General features: G+C 39.6%; 1 protein-coding gene across 3 annotated transcripts in view; it reads right to left on the bottom strand.

Moving 5' to 3' along the window:
• Window positions 1-11667, bottom strand: part of LOC145694739 (scoloptoxin SSD14-like) — a 142392-nt gene extending 130725 nt beyond the window's left edge. Inside the window, exon 1 of one of the 3 annotated variants that reach the window (XM_081771324.1) lies at window positions 11567-11667. The gene's annotated coding sequence lies outside the window, so the exon portion shown is untranslated. Of the gene's footprint in view, window positions 1-11213; window positions 11503-11566 lie in introns of those variants that run through there. The other 2 variants (XM_081771322.1, XM_081771323.1) reach the window with 2 other exon arrangements.
• Window positions 11668-19191: the final 7524 nt, after the last annotated feature.

The raw sequence follows: 19191 nt of genomic DNA, 5'->3' as shown, positions 1-19191 counted from the left end.
TTTGGAAGATAAAGGGAATTTCTTTAACTAAATGTGATAGAGACGGTGCAAAGGGTCCCTGGTAAGTTGCTTAATGAGTTGCGTTTTCAATTTAAACAGTGGCGAAATTCTGATACAAATAAAGCAATTTATAATTTGAAAATCCATATTGCATGAACTTAGTGGTATGCCAGTATCCAAACCAATTATTAGCGTTCACCTGTAACTTTGCTATTATAATCCATTCTTCAAAATATAAACAGCTATTGTTACCTATAATCCTATCCTACTTGTTGAAAAGTCTTAAATCTATGCAGAAGTACGAAATACTTGACCCATAAATCAAGTAAGTTTGGCTGCAAAGCATAAAATTGCAGAGGAAGTTCAAACCAGGGAATCAATATTGAAACCGGAAATGGTTCAATCTAATCTTCCCGGTTTCTATTTATGATTATGAACGCATTATTGAACGCCGAAATCGGATCCGTCGGGGTACACCACAACTAAATTAAGCGGGACGTTGCAGTAGCAATTAGACCTTGTTTCCAAGAAAGCGTTAGAATGAACGCAGCGCACGTATGTCCTCAATTTGTTTTGTTGTTCTTTTCATAGAGATATGTAACTATTGAGCCGAATTACTTAGAACTGTGCAATGCACATGAGTGCAAAAATATATTGTGTCGTTTGGTTAATAAACAATTAGGGACATACGTAGAAGTACTTTCAAAAAAGTCGAGAAAAGCTTCACTTTCATCTACGGATGCGCACGAGTCGGGACATATCTCGAATCTAGACTTGACTCGAAATCGAGTCGAGACACACACTGTAAAATTCGAGAAGAGTCAAGAAAAACTTATTTCTCGACTCTAATTTTCGAGTCGAGACTGCTCGTAAAAATCTCGACTCGACTCGAATGTCTCGGAAATCTTTCTATAATTTTTAATATTATTTTAAGGAAAGTATTCATTCAGAAACAGCCTTGAAAGCAATTCCACCATTTATCACTTTAGAAAGGTACAGAACGCATAAACTTCATAGTTAATCTTACGAAATCAAGATTTAATTTTCAGCTCGATTCAGTTAATTAAAATTAATAATTAATGTCGTAATACTTGATTGAACTTTAAATATAATAATAATAATAATAATAATAATAATAATAATAATAATAATAATAATAATAATAATAATAATAGATTATCTTGTTTATATAAAACAATTTTCCGTATCCTATATCTAATTTGTATAAAACTATTGCGATAAAGTGAACGCCATAAATTCTCTTAATGAACAATTGGCAGTCTATAGTAATTTACCATAGTTATTGTGTTTTTATCACCACCTATTACTATCGATATAAACCCATTCAGGCTACAGCAGCGTCACCTGCCGAGGAATGCCTGCTACTCTGACACACGTACGGTGCATGTAGTATCAGTGAGAGTGCTGGTCGTGTGTACAGTACATACAATGGGGAAGACGCGCGATTTATCTGAGTTTGATCGAGGGCAGGTTGTAATGGCCCGGAGGCTCGGCACGAGAATTTCGAAAGCTGCAGGACTTGTCGGATGTTCGAGGAGTGCTGTGGTGTCTTCAACAAGTGGCGAAACCAAGGGGGAACGACGTCCAAACGTAGAGGGGTTGGGCGCCCCCACCTCATTACAGATGTCGGACGTCAGTTGGCGGGAAATTTCCCGTAAAACGGGAAATTCTGAGCATTGTTTGGAATGCGGGAATTTTTCTTTAAAATAGGCTGAAAACTGGAAATTCTGGCATTCTCTACTTTTCTAGGCGTACAACAACCTAGCCTGCAACATTGAGCTCTTTCTTGGTAAAAGCAGGGATAAAAGTGCGGGGAATGCGGGTGGACGCCGTCCCCCCACCTCGAAAAAAAATATGTACGGCGTCCCCTCAATTCCTAAAAAAAATTACAATGGGCAAAGATAGGCAGGGGGAACGGCGTGACGTCATGCCGCTACCTACCGTCCCCACACCTTTTCAGATCTACTTTTCCCTGGGTAAAAGCAGGGCTAAAATTGAGGGGGAACGCACGTGGATGTCGTCTCCTCACTTCCAGAAAATATCTGGCATCACCCACTTCTAAAAATTACAATAGGAAAAGAATGGTACAGGAGACTGTTTTACGTAATGCGTCCCCCTATCTTCTGAGATCTACTTTATCCCTGGGTTAAAGTGAACATCACAAACAAACAAAAGACTTGAAACATCAAGCTAATGTAAACTATTGGAAAACACCCTACTTATCGCTGCATTTTTAAACATTTTAAATTGTTATTTATTTATTTTTGTGGCAAGGAACAAGCAGTGTGCAAGTAACACCAGAATCGTGTTAAGGTTAATATAATTTAATTAAGAGTTGCTTTGCTGAACATAACATCCCTTCCAAACCACAAAAAACGCCATATTGTTCGTAAAAAAAAGTTGTACATTCTATTTGTTTAAATTTTGGCCTGCTATAGATATTGTAAATTATATCTACTGAAGTTGACGGGAAATTTTGTATCTAACGGGAAATTTATGGTTTCGGACGGGAATTTCGCTGTTACAAAACTGGTATCACTGGGCTGGGCAGACTGGTAAAACAGGACAGACAGCGAATTGTGGCCGAACTAACATCAGACCTTAATGCTGTGCAAAGTACAGTAGAAGTGTGTCTGAACACAGTCCACCGAACACTCCTAACGATGGTCCTACGCACCCGACGACCCATCCATGTGCGAATGTTAACACTACGACATCGACAACTACGACTGAAATGAACATGTGACCATCGCCACTGGACCTTGGCGCAGTGGCAGGGGGTTACATTGTCTGAAGAATCCAGATACCTTCTTCATGACGATGGCAGGGTGCGAATCCGTCGTGTTCCAAGGGAACAGCTCCTTGACACCTGCATTGCGGGACGGAAACAAGCTGGCGGCAGCGGCTTAATTATGAAAAAATGAAATGAAATGAAATCTTTGAGTTTTACGTCCCATGGTTATGCCGGTTAGGCTAAAGGAGACGGTGATGATGAGTGATGAATGAAATGGTGGAATGAATAAAGTGGGAGGAAACGGGAGTACCCCGAGAAAACCCACGCACACGGTGTTTGTCCACCACAAAGTTCACTTGGCGGGGGCTGGGATCGAACCCGGGAGCCCAAGTACCAGAGGTGAACGCTCTCTCTGGTTAATTATGATCTGGGGAACATTTACGTGAGCATCTTTGTGTCTAGTGGAGCTCGAGCAAGGCACTGACAGCCGAGGCGTATCGCATACTGCTTGTAGCCTACGTATACCCCTTCATGACGACCATGTTTCCCAACGGTAGTTGCATTTTTCGACAAGATAATGCACAATGTCATAAGCCCAGGAGTGCAATGGAGTGGTTCGAGGAATACAGGGGCGAGTTCCAAGTGATGTGCTGCCCCCAATTCGCCGGATCAGAACCCAATCAAACACATTTGGGATGTGTTGAACGTGATGACAGAGCGCATCGCTCCCTCTCCGAAATTTACGGGAATTAAGTGACATGTGTGTGCACATGTGATGTCAACTCTCTCCAGCGACCTACCAAGGATCATTGCGTCCATGTCAAGACACGCCGCCGTTGTTAATCTTGCCAAAAATGGATATAGTGGCAATTAGGTAGGTAGTCGTAATGTTCTGGCTAATATGTGTGTATATTTTAACTCGTATATTTTGTCTCGTCTCGAACTCGAGTCGAGTCTAGACAGGAACATATTTTCGAGTCGAGACAACATTTTCTCGAGACAGGCTTAAATCTCGGCTTGTGCGCATCCCTACTTTCATCGTAAAAGTTTAAAACAACTTTTTTTTCAGTATTATATTTCGAAACAGCTAGGTTACAAACCTTAGCTGATTTATCTTATTTTGTAGCTTGGACTGGAGTCCGGTAATTCCATAAACCTCTTCTATAAAAAAATTATATAATGACCAGAAATTTTTACATGTCTCAGAATATTTTCTTCCCTTGTGGGGCCTTTGATTAAAAAAAATATAAGTAAAAATGGAATCAATGACAGTTGGTAACTACATTGAGGTCTTCTGTTTATTCGGCGCAGATTAAGAAAATGAGGGTCATTTTTGAAAAATTTAGACGTGAAATATGTTAATTCATCTAGGATAAGTACACTAATATGTGGGGAATTTATTTTTTTGGTGCCAAACTTAAGTCATGTAACGTAGAAACAGCATTTAGAAGTGTTCTTCAGATTTGTACCAATACAATGAGCATTTTCGCCGATCCCAAGTGCTTCATTATTCGCGCGCTACCCTAGCCACCTGTTTTAAGTTGGTCTTGTAAAATTTACAGAAAAATTTGGGCAAGTCATTAATTTGCCCATTTGTACAGTGATTGCGAATAGTGCTTCTCCACACGCAAAGACCACAGTGATACTTTCATGCCTCTGTTTGCTATTGTTTCTCCGGACCTCATCTTCCGCTGGGTCACGAAACAAATCCTCTTCTATAAGTATACGTAGTAAAAGTGAATAGGCCCTAATAGTTTTCACTGGAATAATATCTTTCAAAGTATATAATTTGTATCCATATTTTAAATTAGTTTGCTATTGTTGGGCAGGTGCCAATAAGATAATAAAGAGTATAATGCATTAGGAAACTATTCATACCAAGAAACATATTAAAACATTTTGTTCACTGGGCTTCTGTTTGAACCACTTATTGTTCATCAGTGTAACAACTGTTTACTTAACAAAAATGCTCTCATTCATTCGGTGTATTTCACTATTCGAGTAATATTGACCTTACTCGTTAACAAAACCTAGTTCTTATAACATTATGTCAAAAGGAACAAGTGATGATACTTTCTTTTCCTGGAGACATAGGGCCTTATGCAGAGTCGTTCTGACGCGTGATTAGTGCCATACCAAAGAGTTCGACTAACATATGTTTCCTGCAGAAGTCAGGCCTTTAGTAGATATGACGCTAAACATACGTCAAAACGACTCTGTATAAGGCCCATAGTGTATTACTTCAGTCCCGCCATAGTAACCTTTTTTTTCAAACAGCTAGAACAAACGAACTAGTTTAAAAACCAGTTTTTTTTTTTTTTTTTTTTTTTTTTTACATATTTCGTATTGCTCAACGGAGTGCTTCGTGGAGCAACAAAGATGAAGAACAGGGAAGTGATAGTTGACTGAGTTGAACATTTCTGTATTTTGAAGCGGGCGAGTGGCATTTTTTGCCGGTCCCAAACGTTTCAGTATTCGCGCGCCATCCTAGCTGGTCATATAGTGTACGGAAAAATTTGGTCAAGTCTTTAATTAGCCCATTTGATGCCGAGAACAAAACCCAATCAACCCCTGCGAAGCTTCTAACCCGTTCCTATTATTACTATTACTACAATTACCACCACTACTACTACTACTACTACTACTACTACTACTTTTACTATGAATCCGTATAGTAAAACTGCAAACTTATTTTATTGAAAAAAAAAGTGTTATGAAAATTTTAAAAAATAGGTAATCACTTTTGAGTATTATTTTCAATCTTATTATATGAAAATTTTAAAAAATGAAAAAAAAAATCCTTAGGCTGGGTTTGAACCCACGCAAAAACTATTTTATTTACTAGCATTTTGAGCTAACATGCTCTGCTACGAGGGCCGACAGCATTTTGTGTTTACTTTCTGCTATATCTAGGTCATGACTCGATGTCCTATCTGGATCGGCTAATAAGACCAGATACCTGATACGTTTGGGATCCGTAAATATGCGGGCGAGTGTAATGCGCAATTTCATTAGCTGCTTAACAAAACTGCTTGCAGCTAACAGAGTTAAAGTCCAGATGAGAACGACTAATTATTCTCTTCGAACATTTTGGACAATGTCCAGTTATTTCTCTAATTACCTGGGATTGATTTATATTTTCCGCATCATCCTTCGAAGAAGTGGAACTGAAATCAATACTCGCAATTAATAAGAGTATTTTCAAATCCTCTATCGAATAACTGATAGCGAATAACGGATCTTATATTTTAACCCTTTACCCAGGGGCGTCATTCAGGGGGGCAGGAGGGACAATTTCTCCCCCCCCCAAGAGTTTAACGAATACGTATAGTTTAATAGATTATCTACTAATATACTAGTACAAAATGTGAAAGTCATATGTCGGTGGTGATCTTGCCCCCCCCCCCTCAAAAGAAGTATGAAATGACGCCCCTGCCTTTGCCCTTCATTTTTTGGGAAGGGCAGTTTAACGAAGGCTAAGGAAGATTGTGATAGTGAGACACGATGTTTATCTACCACAAATCCCACTTGGTAGGAGCTGGGCTTCAAACTTTAAGAACAGATATATTCGCATATTCTTAAATTCAAAGTAACACAAATAAAAATTCAATATATTCTCAATGTATTTAAGATGTGTGTCTGTTTCGTTAGAAATTATATTAATAAACACTAAAGTTACAGCACTTTATGTAAACCAATGTGTGCAGTGATCGTCATGTGAAAGAATGTGATATCCTTTCCTACAGCGGGCAATTTTAATTTGGTGAGCAAAAGGTTGAGTTTAGAAATAAAGACACTTTACCTGTTATGCAATTCTATTAGAATCGTCTCTATCTATTCAAGATTTTGAAACACTAAAACAACATACAATTTTTATGTGATAACATTTTATTGCTTAACAACTCGCGTCCTAAAATTATGATATTCCGCGTACTAACTTTTTAAACCTATGTACAAATTTAATACATGAAGTATATATTTGATGAAAATACAAGTATTTAATAAAGTAAGATACAATAAAAGTAGTTTCCCTTTGTGTGTGTGCGAAATGCTGTTAATTGTTGATTCAATGGAATTTTACTAACAATAAGTAGCAGGTCTAGTTTCATAAGTGTGTCGCTGAAAAGGAAGGATTCTGTGAAGACCAGAATTTTATAGGAAGAGTCTGAGAGGAATGACTTAACTAGTGACTACATTGTTAAACTAAAAGATATATCGCCGCAGAAACAAGAGCTCACCACTGGATTATATAATGTGCCTATCCAAACAAAATTGTTGTACAGATGAACAATAGAGTTACGATTACATGGTTATTTAATTTTTCCTCTTTCATGCAATCGAATTCTAATGCTTTAGAATAATCGAGGAATCTATCACCCCTCGTGCACTGTAAATACTTCTCTGCATCTCTGTCTTCATTCTGACTACTTCTCCCAGTATATTCTCCGATACACTCTTCTGACCTTACACATTTAGCCAGCTGAAAAGAGCCACGTGAATTTCTAACTTAAAAGTTCCTTGTATCTCACGTATTTTCCATGACAGCAACGCTCGCTGTCTTAGGCATATTTTTTGATTAAGTTCTTTAACAAGTTATCGCATTTCATTGTCCCTCTTATCAAAATTAAAGTGCACGGTTCATATATTTATTTTCCCTATGTGCAAACGTTGCCTGCGTAATATCGTATGTGTCATCGCGCATTACTGCAGAAGTGTGTCAAATAGGTTCGCACATAACATTCCTGACGTGTTGAAAATTAGATAAAAAAAAAAAAAAAAAAAAAAAAAAAGAGCAAGATTGAGAAAAGAATCACAAACACTTGGGCATTACATCAATATAATGGAGTTTAAGTTTTCACAGCTGTAGTAGCGTAGCAAGAATTGCTTTGGGACACTATATGATTGAAGTTCGGTCCTGGGGGTTCAATTCCCGGTGGGAGCACTCGGTCGAAAAAGTGTTTTAAAAAAAAGCTTTTTCAGGACAGTCCTCCTGAATGAGATTTTCCTCTTCGCACCAGGCAAATGCCAGGGTGGTACCTAACACAGGTTCCAGGCCGCTTCCTTCCTTCCCTTTCCCCGGAAAATGTGCTCGCCGAGGGACATCATTCTTCATGTGAGATGGGCTAACATGGCCATGGATGCCAAAAGCCCAGAAATTAAAACCCTATATGATTGAGGGTTTTTAAGATTTAGCTATATACAGTCACTTGTCTTTTTCTTCCTTAAGTTGAAAATTCTATTGAACAGAAAAAATAGGCTAGGTATACAAATTTTAAATAAAAAGATTTTTTTTTAAGTGTAACATCCCACAATTGTACTCCGAGGCGAAGGGAGACTGATGATTAGCGAAATTATAGAATAAAGAAATGAACAAGGAAGAAACTGAGAACCTCGAGAAAATTCACTCACACTGAGTGTGTCCACCACAAAGATACAGATAAATAATAAAAAATAGTTTTATAACGGGCACAATATTCCAGACTGATCATAATAAACTTCTTTTCCTACTGCTCAACTTAAAAGTAGTTGCGAGTGCATTAAGAAATAATTCTTAATGTTTGAAAGCACAAAATACTTGTCTAGTGATTACTGGTTTCCTACAGCTTCATCACAGCTCGTATTATTTTTCGCATCTTAATATACCATCGGTATGCTACAGCGGCTCAATTCAACTGCTGCATGAAGTCTTACTATACTTAGACGCCTTGATCTATCTGCAAAATATACAACGATACGTATATCCTTTAGAGTTCAAAGTTGTATAACTACATGTATTTACTTCCTTTTACTAGGACTAGCTCAGGAGAGTAATGATCCCGGAAGTAAGAACGAAAAACACAGTTCTGATTGGTTGGCGTTATCCATTTCTTGCCACATTGCAATCAAATAGCAGAAATCAAACAATATGTCGGTCTTCGTGGCCGAGTGGACTAGCGCTATATGTTAGTAACGAAATTCTCTTTTGGCGTGAGTTCAAACTCGGCCCAAGGTGTTTTTTTTTTTTCTTTACATTTTTGTAACACTTTTTAAATTAAAATAAGATGAAAATAATTCTCAAAAAAGTGATTTACTTACTTTTGTGCAGATAAGTAGTAGTAGTAATAATAGGAACGGATTAGAAGCCCCACATGGCTCGTTTTGTTCCCCTTGTACTCCATGATATGGGGCTCGTTTTGTTCCCCTTGTACTCCATGATATAAATTTTGTGATCAACTTAAAACAGCTGTCTGGGTAGCGAGCGAAAAAACGTACTTCCGGGAGCATTACTCTCCCGAGCGGGTCGTCTTTTGCTCTGATTTTTCCTCAACTAATTTTAAGACCTAAGTTAGGTCTTTAAAAGATTTTTAGGATAAATCAGTGATAGAAGCGGAAAATCTGAGAAAATGGTATGTTTTACTACAATTCAGAATAAGCGAAAAGCATTACGGAACGCGGACAAGCAATCAGACTGATTATAATTCCCCTGAGATGGGGTATGCCATATCCCGCATGCCCCTCCCCTACTTCAAGCATTGGACCTTACTCAATCTCTCATAAACTATTGCAAAGTTACGGCCCAAGAGGGACAAGAGCATCATCGGAATAAGACTTACGTTTTGTACTAGTAGACATAGTAGTATATTAGTAGACAACCGGTTAAAGTACATGTATTCCTCAAACTGTTGGTGGGGAGCAATTGCTCCCTCCTGACCCCCCCCCAAATGACGCCCCTATGCTTGTTGCATGCATTCTTGGTAGATACAACTTTTTCATTTCTTCTAGATACGAAAATAACAATTACAAACAGAAGTTCATTTTACAAGTTATTCATGGATAGACAATATTAAAACCCATGGATGGGGCAAACGCCTCAGGCCCTGAACCAGGCCCGTATCCAGGGGGTGTCTAGGGGGCCGGCCCCCCTAAATTTTGCTGCCCCCCTAAAATCTTCATGGTAGGCTTGCAAGTGAACTATAATATGGTGATGAACTATAATATAGTTGGATCGGGTCCCCCCTAACTTCATCCCCCCCTACAATTTTGGGCTGGCTACCGGCCTGCCCTGAACCCGAGGAGCCTCATGCCATTAAAGCAAAGTTACTCCTTCAGGAAATATACCAAGTTCACTTATTCTAACTGATCCTTCGGATTTGGAGCATTTGAAGAGTAACCATAATTTGAGAACCATTTTTTTCGGCCATATACTGTATTAATGTTGCGAAGTGCACCTATATTAGCATTGATATGAAATGGTTAATTTGACGCACGAAATAATTTATTCATGTTGGATTGTCATCTGCATCAACTAGACCCGGGAAAGGTTAGAAGATGTTGGCTTGTATATGTAGATAGAAAGTAGGTTATTAGCTAGGTTGGTTATTTTATCACAGCGCTCCATACTTATTTCACATAGTAAAGCCGAGCGAGCGACAGTGACTGAAGATGGATTGGTAGCATGGGTGCCTGAATGGTGGGGCAGAACGGGGACCCCTGGATCATGAAAATGTACACGTATATTACATATCAGAAATAGCAGACGAAATATAGCAACCATGGAGATGAGCCCCTCTAGAAAATTCTCTGCGGGCACCCCTGGTTAGTAGCCAGGTTAACGTTTACTTTATAACAACTCAATGAGAATGAGGGCCAGTGTTTTAGAACCCTCGTCTGGACCCGCAATTTATTTTAGTCCCCAGGACCTGCAACCGACGGGACGGCCCAGATTATGATAAAACTTTAAAAAACCAATCACATCTGAAAAATAGAATTTCTCTCTCTGAATTTACATCCATGGTGGACAAACTTCTTTTAAAAAGTTTGCCAAAGAAAGAACGACAATATTTAGGCGGGTTAAAAAAATATTTAAAACAACAGCGTTACCTTTTTCAAAATTCTTGTAATATAAAACCTTAATATTCCTTTAAGTTTCTCATAATCTAGTTCAAACAAGAATGCACGGATTTTTAGAAGCGAAGTTAAATGATCATCTGTCAGTCTGTTTCTAATACAACTTTTCTCGACGTAACCCTATTCTTTTCATTCGTCAAATTAGGAACCATGTCGCAGAGCGGACAGCCGCATTTGGGCCGTAGTTTGCCCATCACTGATTTACATGTTCACTTATCTGAAAATGAATGCAGTTAAATAAATAATGTATACAAGTTTGGAATTTAGTTAAATTGATTCTGTAACAATGTTGTTGTGTTGCGACAAAACTTCATCTCACGTAATTTTGATGTCTAAACGTTCACATTCAACATACACATTCAACTTCCAAATAAACAATTTACTTATTCTTACGATTTTACTACTACATTGTTCGTAAAAGCGTATTTAATTGTTTAGTTGCTAGTTTCTCAAATAAGTTTTCTTTTGGTATGTCTATCGAACAGGAGAACAGGAAGGAAGTTATTAACAAAATTAATGAACAGCGTTAAGAACGAAAGGAGAAAAAAACAATAAAACTTGACCTACTCACCGAGTTCTATGCTTATACAGAAGGTTACTGCTCTCAGTGAAAGTTCTCGCACGCTTCTTGTCAACCTGAGTTTAAAAAACACATTTGTTAAAAGTTATCGTTTCACATGATTTCATTTCAGTCAGTTGCTGTGTTAAAAACAGAGTTTCTGTTCATCCATTGAGCCACGTATCCTCACTCACCTTTCCATTGCTAACAACCGACACAAACTGTTGCTTATGTTCTGTTTTCCGACTGCAATCATAAATATATCCAGCGGCAAATCGCAGCTACGCAAAATACGTCGTAACAAAACAAGAGACACCTACAGGCGAATAAATGAATTTCCAACTCATTTAACTATACACACATACCTTGTTGCTGGCAATCATAAAATCAGCACATCATGCTTCTGTTAATGACTTTAGACACATTAACGCCAGCGCGACATTGGTAGTAATGCGCTGTCACAAAGAAATACTGTAGCAGTTTTAAATAGCCTAGCTAGTTATTTCTTTCGAGGTTCTGTACGATTAAATGGCGGTAAAAATAAGATACTACGGATCGGAACGTGAGGTACGACAATACTAAAGGTCGATCTATGGGATATTATAAACAAGGGATCACGTGCTATCAAGATTCCCATTTTCAGTTCTGCATGGGCTACGAAGTCTCCGTGTGAAAACTAGGAAGCAGGAAATCCTGACTGATTGACTGGAAATTTGGACAGTGCATAAGGCCTGTGACTTTAAGATACCACTAAGAATTTTTGGAAATTCAACGTGGAAGGTGGAGGGAGTGTGGGTTGCAATTATTATATTAAGATGTCCATATCTCGGAATCCTTTAGGGACAAGTCGCTCAGTGGTGGAGCACTTATCTTTGGTATATGGGGAACCCGGTTCGATCCCGTCCAAGTTTGTGGTGGACAATATATAGTGTCTGTGGTTTTTCTCATGGTACTACCGTACGCGCCTTTGGCGCGGGAGATCCGGGTTCGATTCCCGGCGGGAGCTCATGTGGTTCGGATTCCACGTTAATCAGTAGGTCCACGTCTCACATAGCCTCGCTGCTGAAAGGGACGCTAAACTGAAATTCAACTCAACTCATGGTACTACCGTTTCCTCCCACATTCTTATTCCACGAGTTCTTCTATCATACTTTACTTTGTCCATTATCAACTTCCACTATTATTTACTTGACTTAATCATTCGTCTCCCTTAGCCTAAGAGGCATAATTGTGGAACGTTAAACTAAAAGATTTCATATAATTTATTTTCAAATTATATGAAATCTTTAAACCCTTTAAACCCCTTAAAACAAACGTGTGGGGGAGGGGCACGGTGACTCAGTGATAGAGTGCTTACCTCTGGTGCATGAGGTCCCTAGTTCGATTCCTAGCCAAGGAAGTTTGTGGTGGACAACCTCATGTCCGTGGGTTTTCTCGGGATAATCGCGTACTATAGTACGTGAAATCAAATTAATATGTTTTGACATATGTTTTTAAGAACTGAAAACTTCGAAAATCGAAGGGAGCAACTTCTCCCTCGTTGTCTCCTGGCCCCTGTGGGTGGCCATGTCGGTATTTTATTCGGTATTTTATTCGGTCGGCCTAATTGGTATTTTATTCGGTCACTTGTCCTCGTCAACGAGAAATTATGAAAAATTCAGAAGAAACTGTTAATATTGACTATAGACACCTTTACATAGCAGCTTGTGCCATTTAAACTTGAATGAATCATGAATTAAAATAAAAAATACAATAACGTGCTTGTGTTAAAAAGGACTCAGTAACATGTACACGTACAGCACACGCACTCGCCAACTGTCTACAGTTATACAGTACTTGCTATCATGTCAACTTCTCGCATGAGCATGAAATATAACTTAAAAATACGTACAGTGTGTAATAGAACTAATTATTTTAAAATAAATATAGGTTGCCGATGAGTAATGCTGCTAAAAAATGAACAAAATACTTTTTCTCTTACATTATTTTAGATTTTTATTTTTATTTCAGAAATTTTGAAATTAATAAGTAAAATTTCAGCACTAGTGAAGGAGACTGTGAATTTGACTTTGCTCACTATATATATATATATATATATATATATATATATATATACAGTTGTGTATTTAAGGAGGCTTCCGAGCTTAAGCCCCCCGAAATTTTATTTACTACTTTAAAGTAAATAAGATATCTTGCAGAGTTTTCACAATTCCAGGAATAAAGTTACCAAAGCCCCCCGAAAAAATAGTATATACGTCACTGAATATATGTGTGCACAGATGCTTCCTTTCGGGGTTATAGGCTGCCGAAAACATGAAAAATTGAACTTTAAAGGTTCATAGCTCCAAAACTATGGGATCTACCGTAGTCGGATCAAGACTTCACTTAGGAACTAATATGTGTACTATCCAAAAACACGTGTTTCAGAATCCAAAGGTATCCACACAGCAATTTTTGCAGAGGGAGTTTGGGTATGGGCATATAACTTGAAGTACTCACCAACTATAAAAAAAAAATGTAGCGGAAGACCGCAGAATTCTGAAGCATGGGTATTTGGATAGGGCATATACTAATTCCTAAGTGAAGTCTTGCCAGGATGGTCTATACTTTTTGTCTTATCTTGATGTCAGGAATCACCTCCCAAACGTTGTCGGTGTTGTTTTGAAACACCCTGTATATATCAGCGGCGCAAATCTGTCTTCAAAATCAGTGGGAGGGGACGGGTAAAACCGTTCCAATAACCATTTTTTAAAGCGTTGTTCAAAATATTTTTGAAGTTGAAAAACGATGCTGTGGACGATCAGGGAAACCGAGTTGTCTTTAACATCGGGACGCGGGCAGATTTGAGGCTTATTCTGGGAGGATATCAATTTCATTTTACTTTACTTTGTGGTAATCGGACGCAAATCATAATATTTCTCCCCAAAAAGCACATTTCAAATCGGATATTATTGGCGGGGACAGTCCCCTCAGTTCCAAGATTGGAGGGGGGGCGCGGTGGCTCAGTGGTAGAGCGTTCACCTCTGGTGCTTGGGGTCCCGGGTTCGATCCCAGCCCCCGCCAAGTGAACTTTGTGGTGGACAAACACCGTGCTCGTGGGTTTTCTCGGGGTTCTCCCGTTTCCTCCCACTTTCTTCATTCCACCATTTTCACTCATCTCTCATAATCACCGTCTCCTTTAGCCTCACCGGCATAACCGTGGGACGTAAAACTCAAAGATTTCATTTCATTTCCAAGATTGGAGGGACCAGACATGAACTCCTCACCCTCCGGGATTTGCGCCAGTGATTCTCTCTCTCTCTCTCTCTCTCTCTCTCTATATATATATATATATATATATATATATATATATATATATATTACAGTTTAATGGAATAAGTTTTAAAACACGTACTGGGGTTACTTGTAAAACTGACATTTTTTTGTGTTTATATGACCTGCGACCTGCGAGTATTTGACAGTTTTTATATTTACTATTGAATTTCAAGATATTTTTCTTATCCCCTGGCTCACATGCGAAGTAGATATTATCTTGTGTATTTCATATGTACTTGTAGTTGTGAATGTTCAGGAACCGTCGCTGAAACATGTAGTTTTTTTTTTTTTTTTTTTTATGGAGCCTTAGGCATTGGATATATTTGACGTGGTGGATCTAAGTGTCCAAGATCATGTAGCATTGGGTCTACAGCATCATGTAATTGGCGCCAAAATTTTCTGGATTGGATATTGAGAACGTCTTCCAGGAATGGTAAATCGACGTCTTCGTGGAGTTGTTGAGTTCTTGTATAGCGATCATGACCAGTAATCATTCTTGCAGCTTTATTTTGGACAACTTGCAGATGATGTTTGTTTGATGGGACGGCGATGGTCCAGATTGGATGACCGTAGATTAGGGCTGATCTGATGAACATTTTGTAGAGGTTTGTGCGAGTGCTGAGAGTGAGTTGGTACGAGTGTAGTAAACTATATATCGCTGAAAGACGTTGGCGAGCTTTCTGAGCTGTTGTTTTGAGATGTATTTGGAAGGTGAGTTTACTATCTAAATGTAGTCCGAGGTATTTTACTCCTGGTCTTGGTTTTAGAGGTCGATTGTTGAACAGTATGTTGATGTGAGGTTGCAGTCGGCCTCGAGTGAAGTATACTAGAACTGTTTTATTAGTATTGATTTTGATTCTTCATTTATTTGTCCAGTCTGAAATTTGGTCCAAGTGGCGTTGCATCCAGAGTTGTGCGAAATTTATGTTGCGACTATAGGTAAAAATGGCCGTGTCATCGGCGAACGTGGCCAACATGGAGTTCCTGGTGGTTGGGATGTCTGCTGTATATAAGTTATACAGTGTTGGTGCCAGACATGAGCCTTGAGGTACTCCAGCATTGATGTTTCTGATAGTTGAGATATGCGATGAGTATCTCACTCGGAAAGTGCGTCCTGTGAGATATGATTCCAACAATTTGATGTATATAGAAAGAATTCCAAGAAGTCGGAGTTTGTAGAAGAGACCAGAGTGCCATACCTTATCAAAGGCCTTTTCGACATCTAGGAAGAGACCCAGTGTGTGGGCTCTATCGTTGAAGTTATACTGTATTCTTTCTGTGATTCGTAGAAGCTGAGCAGTGACACTGTAGCCTTGTCGGAATTCAAATTGATGAGATGGTAACAGTGCATGTTCCTGTATATATTTCTGTACACGGATGTGAAGAACTCGTTCTGTAATTTTGCTGAGATGAGTTAGGAGGCTAATTGGTCTGTGATTTTGTGTAAACTTATGGTCCATTCCAGATTTTGGTAGCATGATTATTATTGTTGCTATTTTCCATGCAAATGGAAAATGTCCTGTACGGAGAATAGCATTGGTGATTCGGCATATCTGTACTATTGCTTTTCGTGGAAAATGTTTTAGTGCTGAAGAAGGGATGTCGTCTGGGCCAGCTGCTTTGTTAGGATGTAAGGCACGGAGAATTCTTTGTATTTCTGCTGGGGTGGATAGTTGATTTGCTTCTAGATTAATGGGTGGAAGGTCTTGATTATTGTGACGATGAACTTGGTGTATTGTATCTCCATCATATATGTCCGGACGAGTTTGAAATTGTAGTTCCATGGCATCTTGTACTTTTTCGTCAGGATTAAAAATGAGTCCTTGCGGTGTTTGTAATGGCAGATTGTTTGAAGAGCTTGCTGTTTTGCTAAGTGAGTGCACTAACTTCCAAAATTCTATTTACCAGGTGTAATGTTGGCGACTTTTTCTTCCCAGGATTGTATATTTAGTCGTTGAAGATGTTTAGACACTTTTTGTTTGAGTTTGTTGTAGAGTTGTTTATATTGTGGATGACGTGTACGTTGCCAGTTTTTGCGAGCCCAATGTTTGATGGCTATTAGTAAGTTGGTGCGAGCTTCTTGATCTGTTACCGTAGATGGAGGATTGTTGATAGAGGTTGTGGAAAGTTTGAAGTCACTGACGACATGTGCAGTGAAGTGGGTAACGGAGTCATCTATGTCTGATTCTGTGTTTAGCGGTGAATGAAGATCCACTAATTCTGTAAGGAGTAGTTTATAGTTGTCCCAGTTCGTAGCTTTGGAGATTGGTGATTTATGGTGTTGTATGGTGGTGAGATGGCTAAACTCAGCATACACTGGGTTATGGTCAGAGTCAAGTGATGGAAAGATTGTGACGTTCTCGTATCGCATCATGTCCAGAATATCCGGTTGTGCTCCATTTCTTGGGTAGTAGGTTGGCTCTGTTGGGGCCATGGGTGTAAGATGAAGATTTGGTAAAGCCTGTTCCAGGATATTACCAGCTCTGTTGGTTCTTCGAGAGTTCCATAGAGAGTGTTTGGCATTCAGATCTCCGGCTATTATGACTCGTGCTCCAAGGTTGTGCAGTAGTGTGAGATCATTGGGATCCAATTGTGCTTATGGTCGTTTGTAAACTGAGATGATATTTAGATTAGCCTGTGCTGCGAGAAGTTGTATACCTGTAGCTTCAATGGAGTTGAGAGCAGGAAGTTGTAGCTGAATATACGATATATATATCTCTTTTTATTATTATGGCTGTGCCACCTTTACATGTATGAATTCTATCAGTTCTGATTACCTGATAGTTCCGGATTTTAAGTGAGATATTGGGTTTTAACCATGTTTCTGAGATTAGTGCAATATCTATTTTTCTATCATGTAAGAAGTGTTGGAGTTCATGTCTTTGACGGTTTATTCCTTCTGCATTCCAGAAAATCATTGACAATTGTTGTCTGAGCTTACTTGATGCCATCATCAAATATTTCCATGATTGTATCCATGACTATTGTAAGTTTTGTAATTGTGTCTGAAGCCAATTTGAATTTGTGAATTCCTTTTTTAAAATGTTCAAGAATGTGCTGGAATTTGAGTCCACGGAAGAGCTCGGCTATTTCTTTCAATGATGCTGTGAAGACTCCAAATGAAGAATTGGCTTCAGTTGATGGAGGAGGTGTGTGGGTAGAGTCCTTCGTTTGTTGAGCATAAGTTGTTTTCTTCGGCAATGGAGGATATTCAGTTGTTGAGTCAATTACTGGTGTTGTTGAGTTGTTGTTATTCTTGTTTGTAGTAATGCTTGATGAGGAGGGTTTGTTGTCAAAAGTGGTATTCTTGGCTTTGATTCTGCGCTCTTTTTCTCTTTGAAAGACAGGACAGCCCCTATAGTTGGCGGGGTGGTCCCCACCGCAGTTCCAGCAATAAGCTGGTGTACTTTTAGGGCATGTTGATGTGAGATGTTCTTCCTTGCATTTCAAGCAGCGGGGCTTGCAGGGCCGTGCTGGGATACTAATGAGGGCGGTGGACAAGTCTACTAAAAGGGCGCCCATACAAACGGGAATATACACTGCTCCACAAAACTTAAGCAACCTGAAAGAACGTTGTATAAGCGACGTGTGGGGCCCATTCAACACTGGTTAGTGGCATGCACATACACAGAGACGCGTCAGAGACACACAGGCAAGGCGATCACACGTTCTATTGCATAAGCAGCACCGTTTCAAGCACGGTGAACAAATTATGCCATGAGGCGTACACCACAGCCTAGTAGTGTCCGAGGCTCCAAGCATTGTGTTAGTGGTTCTTGTGTATGGTACACACCTTGCAATGACTGATAGACGACATTTGAGTGACTTTGACCGCGGGCGAATAATAAGGCGGTTGGAATTGGGTCGATCGCAAGTGGAAGTGGTGCAGGAATTCAACGTGAACAAAAGCGTTGTGTCAAGGCTGTGGAGTCGCTTCCAAAATATAGGTGAAGTCAGTAGACGTCATGGAGGAGGCCGTCCGAAGAAGACGTCGGCCGTCGATGACGGATTTCTCACAATTTCTGCCAAACGTAACCGTCAAGAGTCACGCTCTCAACTGGCCAATGAGTTGTTTCAGGGTACAGAACAACGCGTGAGTCGTGAAACTGTTCGTCGTCGGCTCAACAGAGCAGGACTGTATGCAGGAAGGCCTGTGCTGTGTGCGCCATTGAAAGTGGAGCACAAACGTGCGCGTTACACATGGTGTCAGGAATATGTTGCATGGGGGAACACCAGTGGGCGCGTGTCATGTTCTCCGATGAGTCGAGATTCAGTTTGTCGTATGATTCTGGTCGGACTTTAGTGTGGAGAGAGCCAGGAACACGCTATCATTCAAACTTCATTGCTGAACGGCCGTCCTATGGCGGTGGTTCCATTATGGTGTGGGATGGAATTATGCTGAATGGGAAAATGGACCTCCATATTGTGCAACATGGCACTTTAACAGCACAACGGTACTGGGATGAAATTCTGAATGCACATGTGCGCAATTTCCGCGGAGCATTTGGCCCAGACTTCCTGTTCATGGATGACAATGCTCACCCACACCGTGCACATCTTGTTTTCGATTATCTGGAGAGCGAAGAGATTATGCGTATTGTATAGCCTGCATATTCGCTAGACTTGAATCCCATCGAGCATGTGTTGGATGCTCTTGGACGGCGAATAGCGCAGC

The sequence above is a fragment of the Thermobia domestica genome, chromosome 9 (genome assembly GCF_964235325.1).
Source record: "Thermobia domestica chromosome 9, izTheDome1.hap1.1, whole genome shotgun sequence".
Classification (NCBI taxonomy): domain Eukaryota; kingdom Metazoa; phylum Arthropoda; class Insecta; order Zygentoma; family Lepismatidae; genus Thermobia; species Thermobia domestica.
This window is presented reverse-complemented; position numbering and strand designations above follow the sequence as displayed.